Here is a 14,890-nt window from a genome sequence, read left to right as displayed (position 1 = left end):
TAAGTGATGTTTGCACAATGGATAGCTCCTGAATGAAGTTACACTATGCATTATTGCTAAATGAAGTTTGTACTCTAAATATTTTTTAAATGAGGGCTACACTATGAATCACTTCAAGTGAAGTCTGCACAATGATTTGCTCCTAAGTGGGGTCTACACTAAGGATCAGTCCTAAGTGAGTTCTAAAATATAGATTTGTGCTGGGTGGGGTGTGTACTGTCCTACATGGAGTCTATACTATGATTGACTTCTGAGTGTAGAGTGTACCTTATGTCAGGGCTACCATCCCTAGAATGGCAACAATATGTCAAGGAATATCACTTTACGGTACAAGGGCATCAGGTGTTATGGGCAATGAACAGCATATGTCGAAGGTTGGCTTTCACTAGACGCTAGAGGGTGGCCTCTTTGCACACATAAACACACATAATGGAAACACACAGCAACCCACACAGACAGGCATACACTCACACAGATATGCCCTCATTCCTTAGTCACCAGGAACCCACAAATTCCAAAAACATCAATACCGGGGTGGTGGTTTGCTTAGCACCTATCTACTCTCTGTTTCCATTGGTGCAATGCCAAATGCCCCTATCATCAGTGAGGGTGGCAGGCAAGAAGTAGCAAAATAACAGCATCTTCGCTCGTCAGGCCTTGCTCCCTCACACAGTGGGAATGGCAACATGGGCCTAGTAATACATTGGCCAATCACTACAGGGGTTACTATAAGCCTCATGGAGATGGGCCAATGTGCTGCTTCCGATACTGCTAGTAAAAAAGATGTTTTGGCATAGGGCCTGTACAGGCACAGACACTTATTCCAAGCAGTCTCAGTGTTCATGCACATATGTAGATGCTCAACCAGTGCGAATACACCACTGCACTCAGGCTGAAAATCCAATAGTTTTTCCCCTAGGGCTAGGTTCTTGATAATACCCGGATTTGTTTAAAGATCTACTATAAACAATATTCAGAACTGCATAGAATTCAGAATTTGATAATGCCTAAAACCCGTTCAGTCATCTGGATGTTTGGGCTATTTTCTTAGTGATTGAGAGGGCTTCTGACAAGCCACATTTTGCAGTAAGTTTTGTATTATTACAATAGTACTTCAAATATACTACAAAAATGCTATTCACAAACCTACGTATGGAGTCTCTGCCTCCACCTTGCCTATTTTTTTCTGTACAGAGATATCCGCCCCGAATGTGTATCATCTATAGTTTATGATAGAGGCACACTGCAACAAAACGCCTGTTTTATGAGTGAACCTGGGGAAATGTTTGTTTGCACAGCTTTGGAATTTTCCCTTAGAACCAAATGATGGAGATGTAAATAACAAGGATTACAGCGCTTGCAACACACCTGGTAATGAAATAATAAGTGGGCTCAACTCCACCAACCATCTCCAGGTGAAACTCATTTCAACAACAACCAATTGTTATTGACTACCTAAGAGAGGAACAACACACCAAATCTCTTTTACGGCCTGCATTATGTCGGTGATAGACTTTGTAGGGTTTGCCCATTCTTTTAGGAGGAATCATTTGAGGAGGAGGAAAGAGAGGGTTTAAAGGAAAAGGATCAATCTATTTGGTATGTTGAGTGAACTGAAACCGCCATTGCCAGATACTGCTTTTAACCTAATCTGATCCTGTGTTGCTGACTGGGAGAAGGAGCTGGACTCATCCAGCCTGCTCCCAGACTAAGACTATGTTATGTTAGTTTATCTTATGCGTATGTTATGTTAAGTTACTTTAAGTTTTTGTTTTGTGCTTTATTTAAATGTTATGGTATGGTATGTGTATTTGTAGAGCACATGACTCACTCAGGAGGGTATACTGGTTGTGAAAGCAGGTGTAGCCTGGGCCAAGCAAGGACCTCAACTTGGAGGAAAGCCTGATCTTCAGTTTCTTGAGAAATTCAAAAAGTGAAGATCTGGCTCTGATGTACAGGGTGAGGTTGTTTCAGGCTCAAGGAGCGATGTAGGAGAAAACACAACCAGCTGATCTAGTCGTGAGCATGCAGGGAATGTGCGTGAGTAGCAGTCTAGCTGAGCAGAGGTGTCTGGTTGGTTTGCAGGCATTTATATGGATGTTGAGATATAAGGGGTGAATATTGTATTAGACTTTCGTTGTGTGAGTGAGATGTTTGAAGAGTGCTCGTTAGTTGACTGGGAGCAAGTGGAATTCTTTGAGGTATAGGGAAAAGTGGGTATAGGGCAGGTACGTGGACTTTGAGCCTGATCGCTGAATTGTGTATGGTCTGTTGTCTTTTTGTCAGTTGAGCATTGATTCTAGCATAGAGTGCATTGTCCAGCTCGCTGGTGATGGGGATTCTGCGAGTATTGGTGGGAGCCATTTGAATTATTTTAGCATCTTTGGTGTGTGGAAGCAGGTGGCAGAGACTGAATGCACTTACCCTGTCATGGTGAACTGGTTGACGATTAATAATCCTAGGATTTCTGCAAGTGTTGTTGGGCAGGATGTGGGTCAGAGTACATCAGGTTACCAGGTGGAGTTCCAGAGTGAAGCTTTTTGCCGAACATAGCTACTTCTATCTTATCTGTGTTGAGTTTTAGCCAGTTGTTTTTCATCCATCTGGCAACTTTGGACATGCAGGTGGAGAAGTTGCTCTGGGTGTTCGGCATCTTGTCAGAGAGAGAGTATCAGCTAGGGTTCATCTGTGTAGGATATGATGTTGAATCTATGGGCACCAATGATACTGGTGAGAGGTGCCAGGAAGTCATTGGACTGGGTGGGGCTGAGCGAAGATCTTGGATTGACTCCAAAGATGAGTTTGGTGCCATTCGAGGTTAAGAGTCTAGATTAACAAACTGGGTGTGGCCTGTAAGGAAGCAGCAAGTCCATTAAAGCTCGGGTGCTTGGAAGCTTGGATGGGGTGGAGATTGGTGTTGAATGATGTGCATGCTCTAGTTGATGAGGGTGGTGGTGTTTCTTCTGTCCATGATCTGTCTGATGTCATACATGGTGGCGATGACGGCTGTCTCTGTGCTGTGGTTGGACCTGATTCCAAATTGAGTGGTGTTCAGAAGGTGGTTGTCATTGAGATAGGCAGCTAGGCATTTGTTTATCATCTTTCCATGACTTTCATTGGGTAAGATAGTAGGGAGATGGGACAGTAGTTGGCTAGCATCTTCAGGTAAGCTGAACGTTTCTTGAAGAGGGGAAGTACTGTGGTGTGTTTCCATGCATTTGAGAAAATTACCGTGTTGAGTCATTCAGGGTCAGGGTGAGGGCTGCACTGATTGAGTCCAGTCCCTTGGTGAAGACATGACGAGGAATGTGGTCGAAGGCTGCTCAATAGAAAATGGACTTCCTGATTGTTGTGGTTTCCTGAGACGTGATTGTGAGTCAGGTGGTCAGGGTAGTCTTCTGGGTATGGTTGTTATGAGCAGGAGGGCTAAGAGGGTGGAAGGGTCCGGTAAGGGCTTGAAGTTGTCGTAGATGCGGGTGATCTTGTTGCTGAAGGAGTGGGACAGTTGGGAGCAGAGGTCCTGTGAGGGGGTGATGATGGTGGAGCTCGCTGCTGGAGAGATTAAATCTTTCACAATGGTAAAAATGTTCTGGGGGCTGTTGGTGCTTTTCATGATGCAGTCGTTCAACATGGAGCATTTGGTCATTCTCATTTGTTTATGGTAGCATCTGAGATCATATAAGTATCTTGTCTGTGTCATCCTGACTATATCTTCATTTGTTTTCTAGTTTCTTGCAGTGTTGCTTGATAAGTCTGAGCTCTTCCTTCCATCTGCTTGCGTGTGGCCTGGTTCTTGTGGCTTTGATAGACAGAGTGTCTGTGCAGGTGTTGACCCAAGCACTGAAGCTGGAGATGGATCTGGGGAAGTTGTTGTGGTGACGTGGCTGGTGATATAAGAATTTTGAGGACCAGGTTTCTCCTGCAATTTAGTTCCAGTCAAGTTGTGAAGGTGTGATGATGGTGTTTCAGTGATGGAGTGGGATTAGTGTGCTGAAGTGGATAAGGGCGTGGTCAGATGAAGTGATCGATGTGGTCTGGTCCACTGTAATGTTGCTGAAGACGGGGAAGATGGCGTTCAGTAGGTGTCAGGCATCGTGTATGGGGCTTTCCATTTGCTGGGTAAGTCTGAGACGTTACAGGTTCTCAAGGAGGATAATGGCGGCACTCTTGTTCATCGTTCTAGAGGGTCCCCTCTGACAACATTGGCATATCCCATGCAAGCCAGTTCAGTTACTTTCATAAGGTACAGAGATGCATCAACAGAAGAGTGCACCAGCTTACCCCCATGCCAAAGTGACTGATGGGAAGGCAAAGGGTGACAAGGAAATTGTATGCCTTTGTCCACTTCCCTTCTGTGCTAGGTACCATATACTGCACCTGCATTGCACTTCATCCGCCTCATCACATACTACACCTTTTTCACAACAGGCGCTACTGGCAGGTTCTCTCCTATGGCAGGAGTTGCCTCACTGATGTGCACACTGCCTTTCCTGTAAACATACAAGGCAGATACATTGTCCAGTAGCCATCGCTTGCATGTGTGATTCATAGTGTAGACCTCACTTAGAGTGATTCATAGTGTAGATCTCACTTATCACTGATTCATGGTGTAGATCCCACTTATCACTGATTCATAGTGTAGGACTCACTTAGCAGTGATTTTTAATGTGGACCTCACTTTGCAGTGATTGATAGTGTACAGCTCACTTAGCAGCGATTCATGGCATAGACAACACATGGAGCTGGCACATACTCCTGACCCTGCCTAGGAGTGATCACAAGTACAAACCTCGCCCAGCACGGGTCAGCAGTGTAGACACCCCTAACGCGTGATTCAGATTAGATCTCACTTCATGGTGTAGATCTCACTTATCACTGATTCATGGTGTAGGCCTAACTTAGAGTGAGACCTCACTTAGAGTGTTTCATAGTGTAGACCTCACTTAGAGTGAGACCTCACTTAGAGTGTTTCATAGTGTAGACCTCACTTAGAGTGAGACCTCACTTAGACTGATTGACAGTGTAGACCTCACTTAGAGTGATTCATAGTGTAGACCTCACTTAGAGTGATTCATAGTGTAGACCTCACTTAGAGTGATTCATAGTGTAGATCTCACTTATCACTAATTCATGGTGTAGGACTCACTTAGCAGTGATTTTTAGTGTAGACCTCACTTTACAGTGATTGATAGTGTACAGCTCACTTAGCATTGATTCATAGTGTAGGCCCCACTTAGAGTGATTCACAGTGTAGATCTCACTTATCACTGATTCATGGTGTAAACCTCACTTAGAGTGATTCATGGTGTACAGTACACTTAGAAGAGATTCGTAGCATAGACAACACATGGGGCCAGTTCATACAACTGACCCTGCCTAGCAGTGCTCACGAGTACAAACCGCGCCCAGCACTGCTCAGCAGTGTAGACACCCCCAACGCGTGATTCATAGAATAGACCCCACTTCAGAGGGATCTCAGTATAGACTCCACCTGGCGCTGGCGCTCTGTCCAGGGCAGTACCCCGCCACGCGCAGTACGGAAGCCGCTGCGGAGGTCTCCTGTGCCCACGTTCATGTCTTTGGCTGCTCGCTCTGTTGCCAGCGTACTCTGGGCCTCCCCCAGCCTGCAGACCAGCTCTGATGCCCACCCCCTCTCTTCCCTGTGCAGCTCGGGGCTTCGGTGTAATGTAAAGCCGTGATTAGATGCTGTTCATACCCCCCCGTGTGTCGACCAGCACACTGTAAACACATACATGAATACATATCACTTCTCAGAAACACAGAGCGGAACAACGCAGGCCCAAGTGTGACCTGAGGCTTTAAAACATAATGTGCACGGTCGCTGGGCTGGGAGGGCCCCGGGCCCCCAGTGCACACTAAGGTCATATGCACCTGGGGATGTAATCATTATAAATGCCCCAAACCACCCCAGTGATGGGAATGGTTTAAGGGCACCGTGCCTCACAGTACATCTACATTCGGTTCTGCTCCCCAGTTAATTTAGACCCAGAAACCGTACCTTCTTCATGGTGTAAATAAACAGGATTCTAGCGCGCTGCTGCACAGCCATAAATACTTTATACCAGCAGGAAGCATTAGATGAGAGATATGTCAGCTGCCAAACGACCTCCAGGTATCTGGCTCAACTCCCACCAGCGCTGAATCAGACCTGCATCCTTCCAAAGGGGATACTATCAGCATCATTACCGCGGAACTTGCATTTGAGGGTCAGGCATCTCCAGTCTGTGGCGTGCACTCAATAAAATACAATTGTTAGCAAGGATAATGCCTTTCAGCGCTATAATATCATGAGCGTTCTATAGTGCTGTCTGTCGGTCACATCTTTGCAGCGCTACAAAGCTTTTATTACCACCACTGATGGCCCTTTACGTTTTGAACAGGTGCAGCACAGAGGCTGGGATTCAAGAGCGCTTGAGGCGTGCACGTTCAAAGCCTCTTCAAAGAGGTTGGCACCAGTGTGCCTGTCTCGAGCATAGCTGCTTGGGCTGTGACCGGGATAGTCTGAATAACAAGGACCTCGTAGGTAACAGCTGCTTATCCGATCATGCAACACTAGCAGCAGGTCTTCAACTGACAGCAGCAGGACTGTCTGGAGGCCCTCTCAGAAAATAACCAAGTGAGAATGGTGTCAGAGTTCACACATTCACTCATTCATCCACCAGTACATTTCTCTCATTTAGTGAAGCACAGGCTTCAGTGACCTGACTGTAGCCTCTTTGGCAAACTGGCAAACTGGGTCGAACTGAACTGTAGGGCAGTCAGGCAGTGCCCGATGGGCTGATCTGATGACCAGTGTGTGGGCAGGTTTTTTTAGCAGCTGTGAAACGGTTTTATGGCCAGGTGGGCTGATTTTTACAGTAGTTTTCCCTGAAATGACCACTTGTGTTTTTGCTATCTGCTCCGCTAATGGATGCCACTTTTATTTTGGTGCCCGGGCCCATTTTGTGTCCCAGTCCGACCTTGCTGGCAAAAAACATTGTTTACCAGAACAACGCGAACAGCAGCAGTTATCGTCTGGAGGCATGGCGAAAGGAAAACTAACGTCCTGTCCCCTCCTCCCTAGCATATCCTGGGCCAGGGTCGGCTCCTCCGTATGGCGGAGGAGTGTCGCCCCCCGCTCAAATCCAGCAAAGCACAAAAATAAAATGAAATAAAACTATTTTAGCATAATTTGATTTTTTGTCCTGCAATGCCTCCCGAGTCGAGGGAGGGGCGGAGCCATCCATAGTGACGAAGCAGCACCAGGGAGAAGGGGGGAGTGGCGGGCACTGCTAAGTGCGCATGACAGTTTAGCCAGCCATCTGGGACCGGCCAAACTGTCATGCACACTTACCTGAGCTGTGTTGTACAGCTAGGTGGAGAACCAACACAAGCTCTCAGTCCAGGTCGGCGGTCAGACCAATCCCAGCGAGGCTCTCGTGCAGGGAATAGTATTACCAATATGAGAGAAGCGCTGGGATTGACAGCTGGGAGCCTGCGCAGTCTGCAGCAGTTCACGGATGGGAGGCAAGGATGGGGAGCAAGGCGGCGGCCATTGGAGCAGATAAGTGCTATTTTATATATTCATAATTCTATATTTTTTTGTTTGTGTTCCCTCTCCGCCTGCCTCACCACTTTGCAATACAAGTGGCCGCTACTGCCAAGGCGTTGGTGCGATCTGGGTCAAACAAGTGCTTCACGTGCTGCAGGTGCTACCCCACGAGAGCTGCCAGTGAGTATTACTCAACTAAATTATAATTAATTATTTTTGTAAATAGTAACTAGGTGATTGTGAAGTCACTTGAGAGTGCAGCCAGTGAGTATATATGCAGATTCCTACAATCGTGATGTCACATACCATTGCCAACTTCAGATCACATATTAGACATTTTGTAAATTGGTCTGCCAAGGGAAGGCATGAAGAAAATACCCATTCTTATAACCTGCTTAAAATTATGTGTTGCTTTTAAGCTTTCAGCTCCCAGTCCTAGTGGTGACCTTTGACCCGGAAGAATCTTCCCACTTAAAACCCCTAAGGAAACGTTTGCATTCGCCTGTGATGGTTTAGTTTGCGAAACTGGACAACTGATGTCTGTTGATGTCTGTGCTGATCGACGGTTTGCGAAGGTAAACAGCACTGGCACGATCTCTCTCCCATGGAGCTGACACAGGCAGTTTAATGCTGTTTTTTGTGTTGTGAGCAGTCTTGGGTTATATTAATTACACTTACAGTCTGTTTTGTTTTTCCAGAGGACTGCACAGAGCATTACAGCAGCAGCCTAACCTGCCCAAGCACTTATTCTCTTGTGCCAGATGGAAAGGCAAAGGGCTTTGCTCAGCTTGAGTAGCTGGAACTGAGCATCCTTAAGGGCTTCATTAAATAAGGGGTTGTACGGACACCCCAAGACTGAGCACTCAGCACAGCACATTAGGCAATTCCGTGAGCACTCTACCAACACAGCTCAGCTATTCCATATAGTTGGGTATCAAGAACTTACCAACAGCAATACACACAGTTATAAATTAACACACACAACTGTGAACACTTCCCAGAGGTGCACGTGGAAGTCAGCGGCGGCTCCTCCGCTAAGGTGGAGGAGCGCCGCCCCACTGCTCTTTGAACAGTGCAAAAAGGAAAAATAAAATGATAATAACTCAATGTTATCATTTTGTGTTTCGGAACTGAAGCAGTTTCACGAGGCGGGATGGGGCTGGACTGGCGTGGCAGCCAGCAGGGGGGATGAGTGGCGGGCACGGTTTGGTCAGCCGTTTTAGGCCGGCCAAACAGTCATGCGCACCCTAGCATGTTCACCACCTGACTGTATTGCACAGCCTTGGGGAGAACAAGCACAGGCTCACAGTCCCCGTCTGAGCATCGACCCACGGCGCTCAGACTAATCACGACGCTGTTGTCATGCTGGCAACAGCAGCGTCATGATTGGCTAGGGGAACCTAGGAGCCTGTGTGCTTCCATGTGCCATGGACAGAGGAGAGGCAGCGGCCGGAGTTCGTAAGGTACCCGCCACCATTCCCTGGCAGTCGCCACTGATGGGAGTACAGAACCATGGATATGTCACTGGTTCTTAGTAGACGATGTTCGCTCAACTGTAAACTCTACAAGGTACCAGACAATTCCCACCAGAAAACCTTAGACAGAAGACTCAGTACACATACACTGATGCAAATACTAAGGTATCACTGAGATCATAGCAGTACTGATCATATTAATAAACAACCACTACCTCTAACAGAACACATTAGTCAGAACAATGTACACACATCCAGCACAGCTCAGAAACACCACATAGACGGACCTCACTGAGCTCACAACAGCAGTCCACTCTTTATCAACTGATATATCCTCCAAGACACCAAGACCCACCCAACACCCCACATCTAGACTGATTTAAAGGTATACAGTGGAGTCCAACAAGATAACATAGAACCCGTTACCACACACACATATCTTATATGCAGATACGCACATGCCACACAATGCACATACCAGTCCTTCAGATGGCCTAGACCTGTATGGATAAAAATAAATAGTTGCATGTCCAAAAGTGCAAACAAAATAATGACCTCACTTACTACTGATGAGCCTTCACTCACTACTAATGAGCCTTCACTCACTACTGATGATCCTTCACTCACTACCGATGATCCTACTCAAACAGCAATCAGGCTGAAGTCTGTGACAGGCTTGCGACAGGGCAGACAGGTCTCTCAACACATCATCTTGGGACAGGGAATGAAGGTACCTGATCACAGCGGTGTGGTGAGGCCATACTAATGGCAATACAGTGAACTGCAAATCTATTTTAACATAACATAGCCTTGGTTAATACATTTTCTTCGTAACACTGGACAGTTCCTCGGTTAACTGGGCTTATGATGGAGCTTGTATCATCTTTTAGAAGAGTTCTTGGTTTTTGCACCATTTACTCACAAGGCACATTCTTACATTAATCTACATCTTGGAAAATGTATTCTGAGATCTTCATGTGATTGGAGAATCTGCCCACATCCATCACTTACATTCCGATTGGCATCATTATTTAGCTGGAATATCCAGCTATGATTATATCTGCCAGTTTTCTCATTAATGGATTTGATTTCAACTATGATAAAGCAGAGCTCTGGGTAGTCCTCCATGGTGCCACACAAGGGACAGGTGGAGGGAGAGTCAGCAGAAGCCTGTGTGTGTGCATTGACTTAGGCCTGGCCCTTTGACAATAGGCTCTGGACCTAGCCCTGAATGGGGAGGGGTGTACCAAGCACACCCTCATAGTGACAGGGTACCACAGTCACTGTCACGGATTTCGTGTTTGGAGCACAGTGTTGGCAGCATACGATAGTTTATGAATTAGAGTGACAGACGTGTGAGACATGAATACATGCTTACAGGCCCATTCGTATATAGTTTCGCTGCCCACGATGAACCCAGAATCCTAAATGTGATATCCCACACGTTTTACTTGTGTGTGTGCGCTAGACATGCACATGTGGTACAGTTCTGCGAGTTCCATTTTGGAAGTCCACAGCCTGGACCAGAGTCAAAGAAAGAAGAGAGGTTGCTTGCTTAAAATAACACATATATAATGTTGGCACCTCCTAGATGGGAGGGAGATCACCAGATTCTATGGTAAGGAAAGAGGAGACAAGGTTTCCTTAGAAGTGCCAGGGCCTTTCCTGGTACATTGGGCTGTAAGTAACTCTGACTGTAGCTGCCATTGAGTAGATGACAGGAGGTACATAATGAGTTTTCCAGTATATGTTGATAGGGAAAGATCTCTGTGAGCAGGGGTCAAAAATATAATTAGCTGGATGCAGCCTGCTCTCACCTGTTTGTCCTTCTGTGGTGGGCCCTCCACTTGGAAACTGTCCTGCTGGGCAGTGCATCCTTGCAGGCAAACGCCAGGCCTGGAAGGTGGCCTAAAATGGACACATGATTTAGGTACTGACCCAAACCAATTCTAAGGAAACAGGCATGGAATACATATTCTACATCTGTGGAACCGGTATAACGATGGGAGCTAAAGACCCGTGGTTGTTAATTTGTTTGGTCTCTTCTACCGAAAAGGAGGTACTCTGCAGAGTACTCCAAGCCTACCACGCAGCTAAGAGTTGGTGTCACACTGACAGCCAACTCTCCAGAGGCAAGGGTGCATCACTTGGAGTCAGATCTGAAGAAGCAATTACTGGGCCATCCTGGGGGTCAAGATACCCTACCTGTGATCGAGGGAAGGAAATGACAACCCTGTGCAGATCGTGAAAGGGACTTCTGTAATCAGGCAATTGTGCTGAAGAACTAGCAGTATGCTGGATTAGGCAGTGTGTCCATTGTCATTTATTCCCATTGTATCTGGCAGGCACCTGGAGAGGTATGCCAATGTGGTAGGCCTCCTGAAGCCATGATAAGCTCCTGCTGGTGGCCCATGTGCCAACCAAGTGAACTGAGTGACTTTGGCACAGCCAATTGTCTCACTGGGTTGGAGTCAGACTGGAAGATTAAGTGACCCAAGAGGTTCCCTGGGGGGACTTAATGAAAAATCAAGGTTGTCACATCGAGGCACCATGTGCCAAAGATATCACCTGGTGTTAACCATGCTGGAGATTCATCATCTGCAGAGGAGGCTGTCACGCTCTAGAAGAAGCACTAAGAACTCACCCAAGTGTTGGAGTGAGCCATGTTATTAATTGAATATTCACCAGAGTTCACCTCAATCTGCCGCCCAGAAGAGGACCCCAATTGCTCCTCCTGCTTCCCTGTGAGCAGCACACCATGCAGCCAGCTGCCATGCAGTTTCTGAGAACACTGCAGTGTGCCGCTTGGAGGCTCCTGCTGCCACTGAGATCCCGGCGCCACAGGAGGGCTGAAAGCAGCCCTGTGCTACTACTAAGAAACTTTGGCCCAGATTTACAAACACTTTGCATCAGGTTTGTTTTGCTTTTTTAACACAAACCTGACTTAAAGTGCAGCAGTGAGATTTACAAACCAGTGCAAATCATGATTTGTGTTGGATTGCTACTAAAAGTAACACAAAGCTGTCAATATGCTGCCTTGCAATATTTTGTACCAAAAGAGCATCCCATGGGAAGCGCATGGGTTCCCCTTAGTTAGTGCTACTGGTTCACATGCAACCACCCATGAGTTTTGACACAAATCTCTGTCCACCAAGAATTGTAGACAGGCATTTACGTCAAAACCCTGTGCCTCCTTCAGGGAGGTGTAATGAAGTGAAATGTTTTCATTCCTCCTTGATTTTCCCTCTTTGCGTGTAAGCTGCATTTTACAATACAAATACAAAGTGGGAAATGCATTAAAGCATGAGGTTTGTGCTGGAAGGAACACTTCTGTGTGCTTTGCTTTCTTCCTGCCAGAGCAGGAAGAAAGCAGAGGAGTGACACATTTTAATAGATATGGTTCTCTCCCATTCACACAACACAGCACAGAACCATTACTTGCTGGGCTGCATGATATTTTAGTCAATCAGGGTGTAAGTGAGAGACTAAAAAGACTTGCCCAAGACACTGACTGTGAAGACTGGAACAAGGTGGTGGGGGGAGTAATAGCTGCACCCACCAATCTACCTTGAACTCTGAACCTGAGGGGGAGCCCTAAGACAATGTACCCACTAGGAGGAGGTGGAGGAATGATCACAGATGCCCCTAGAGCACAAAGATGCAAACCATGAACTAGGTATTTGTGCATCAGTGATTGTGTAATTAAAGTCTGTTTTCTGGGTGATAAAGTACTTGTCTTTTCTACAAAGGAAGCACTGGGCTGGACAATAATCTTTTTTGACTGCTGGGCGGCCACAGACTGTTATTGATTCTTGAGCTTGAGTACCCCCCACACTCATGTTCCTGAGAATCCTGTGACTGATCACCTCCCTACTGCTGAGAATAACTTTCGGAAGGGGCTGTGCTTGGTCCAGTTTACAGAACCATAGTTGTGCAGACCCCATGTTGGCAGTGGTAAAAGGCCTCAACCACCATTGTTGTGGCCCAGTAACCTCTGCTTACCCTGTGGGGTCTAACAATTTGCAGCAAGCAGTGTGAGTTCCCACGAAGGCCATTTTCAAGCCACTACAGCAGTACAATAATTTCAACCTAATCACCTTAAAAACTACAAAGCAACTATGTGGAATATAAGGTTGGGGGACTAAACCTTGACACACTGTCCTTAGATCTGTTTATGGATAGAAGGTGGGGCACTCCCAAAAGTATGGATAGGAAGATCCTTGTGAGTGTCGTGAAAGCCCAGTTAGAAAAACTGGATGGGAAAGAAGAAACTGAAGTAGACTCTGGGGAAGCTATATTGAAGCAAACCCAAATAAGGAGTGTTGTTAAAGTAAAGTCTCTGAGCCCCCATAATCCAGTTTCCCCAAGAGACAATGTGCATATTTCCCAACATTTGATTACAAAACATTCTCCAAGGAAATCACTGCAACCGATTTTTAGGGTTCAATTGACACTGTTTTTCAGGAAAGATGCCCTTTCAAAGGTTAAGTCAAGCAGAGACCCTGAGCATGGCATCTGGCTCTCCAAACAGCAAAGGTAGAAGTAGGGGAGAAGGCAAGGGAGTTTGTGAGGGAAAAGCTAAGATTGGCTTACCAGAAACAGAAGGAGAAGAGGAGAGAGAAGGAGAAAGAATTGGCCCTTGCAGAGAAACTGAGGGAGAGAGAAAGTTAAGACAAAGAAAGTGAGAAGGAATTGGAGAGGGAGAAGATAGCCCTCGAAAGGAAAAACCTTAGGATGTAAACAGTTGCCCCTGGGGAAAACGGTTCCACTCAGACCTCTTCTGGTGTGCTTTCCAAGGTTCAGAAAGTACTTGTACACATATATTTGGAAAGGCAAAGTATTTTGGAATGGTTTGTAAATTTTGATATTGCCTATAAAGCTCAGGCTTTGAATGATGTGTCTAAGGCTGCAACGCTGCTGAGTTGGTTGCCTCTGAAAGAGACAGCAGTCATTGAAAAGATGCTGTGGCTGAGAAAATGGTGTATGACTGAATGAAAGAAGATCTGATTAGCAGGTTTGGGTTGATACCAGCTCAATACCTGCAGATGTTTAAACACATCAAGTGAGCAGATGGTGTCTTGATAAAAACTTGAGTGCCTGGAGTATTGCATGATTGGGATGAGTGGGTGAGAGGGATGGAAGTGACAGTTGTTCGTGCCCTAAACCACCTGATATTTAGAGAGAAACTCATAAAGGTGAGCTCTACCTCACCTAAGTAATACCTGTCGGATCTGACAGCGTAGAATACAGAGAAACGTGTAGTGTTGGCTGACAAATGGCTAGCCATCAATGATCAAAATAGACTGGAGCAGCATGGCTCTAAGTCAAAGGGGGAGAGAAACTCTCCACAGACAGGTTCAAAGTGGAGGGTAAGGGCCAGGGCAATTTCCATGGATCCAAGGGGGCGGGATGGCTGAAGCAAAAAGGGAATTTGGGTTCCTAGACAGGACCAAAGGAAGAACAAAATGGACTGGAATGTTCTCTCAGGCTTAAAGTAATAACTTGCTTCCAATGTCACAAGGTGGGACATTTTAAGAGAAGCTGCCAGGTGAAAGACCTTGTATCAGCCACACCCATCAAAGCAAGTATGCTAACTGTGGAGGAAAGGACCCAAGAGGGCCCTGTTGCTCTCAACCTACTTTCTATGGGCATTTGGGAAAGGGACCCAGATGCTTTGTAGCACATACACCCAAACATGATGGGGCTTTGTTGGAGGCTTGGAGGAATTTGCCTGCCCCAATGTATACAGGAGCTCACAGAACTATTGTAGAAAGGAAGTGTCTTAAATCCTAAGAGATTCTCCCAGGTACTACTGGCAGAGGACTGTTAGTGAGTGTGGAGGACATGATTGCTCGAGTTTAGT

The 14,890-nt window shown here is 46.3% G+C and overlaps 1 protein-coding gene across 9 annotated transcripts in view; it reads right to left on the bottom strand.

Moving 5' to 3' along the window:
* The window catches only part of LINGO1 (leucine rich repeat and Ig domain containing 1), a 3,568,664-nt gene that overhangs the window by 1,253,758 nt on the left and 2,300,016 nt on the right, over positions 1 to 14,890 (bottom strand). The window lies entirely within an intron of this gene.

Source organism: Triturus cristatus, chromosome 3_1, assembly GCF_964204655.1.
Source record: "Triturus cristatus chromosome 3_1, aTriCri1.1, whole genome shotgun sequence".
Lineage (NCBI taxonomy): Eukaryota > Metazoa > Chordata > Amphibia > Caudata > Salamandridae > Triturus > Triturus cristatus.
This window is presented reverse-complemented; position numbering and strand designations above follow the sequence as displayed.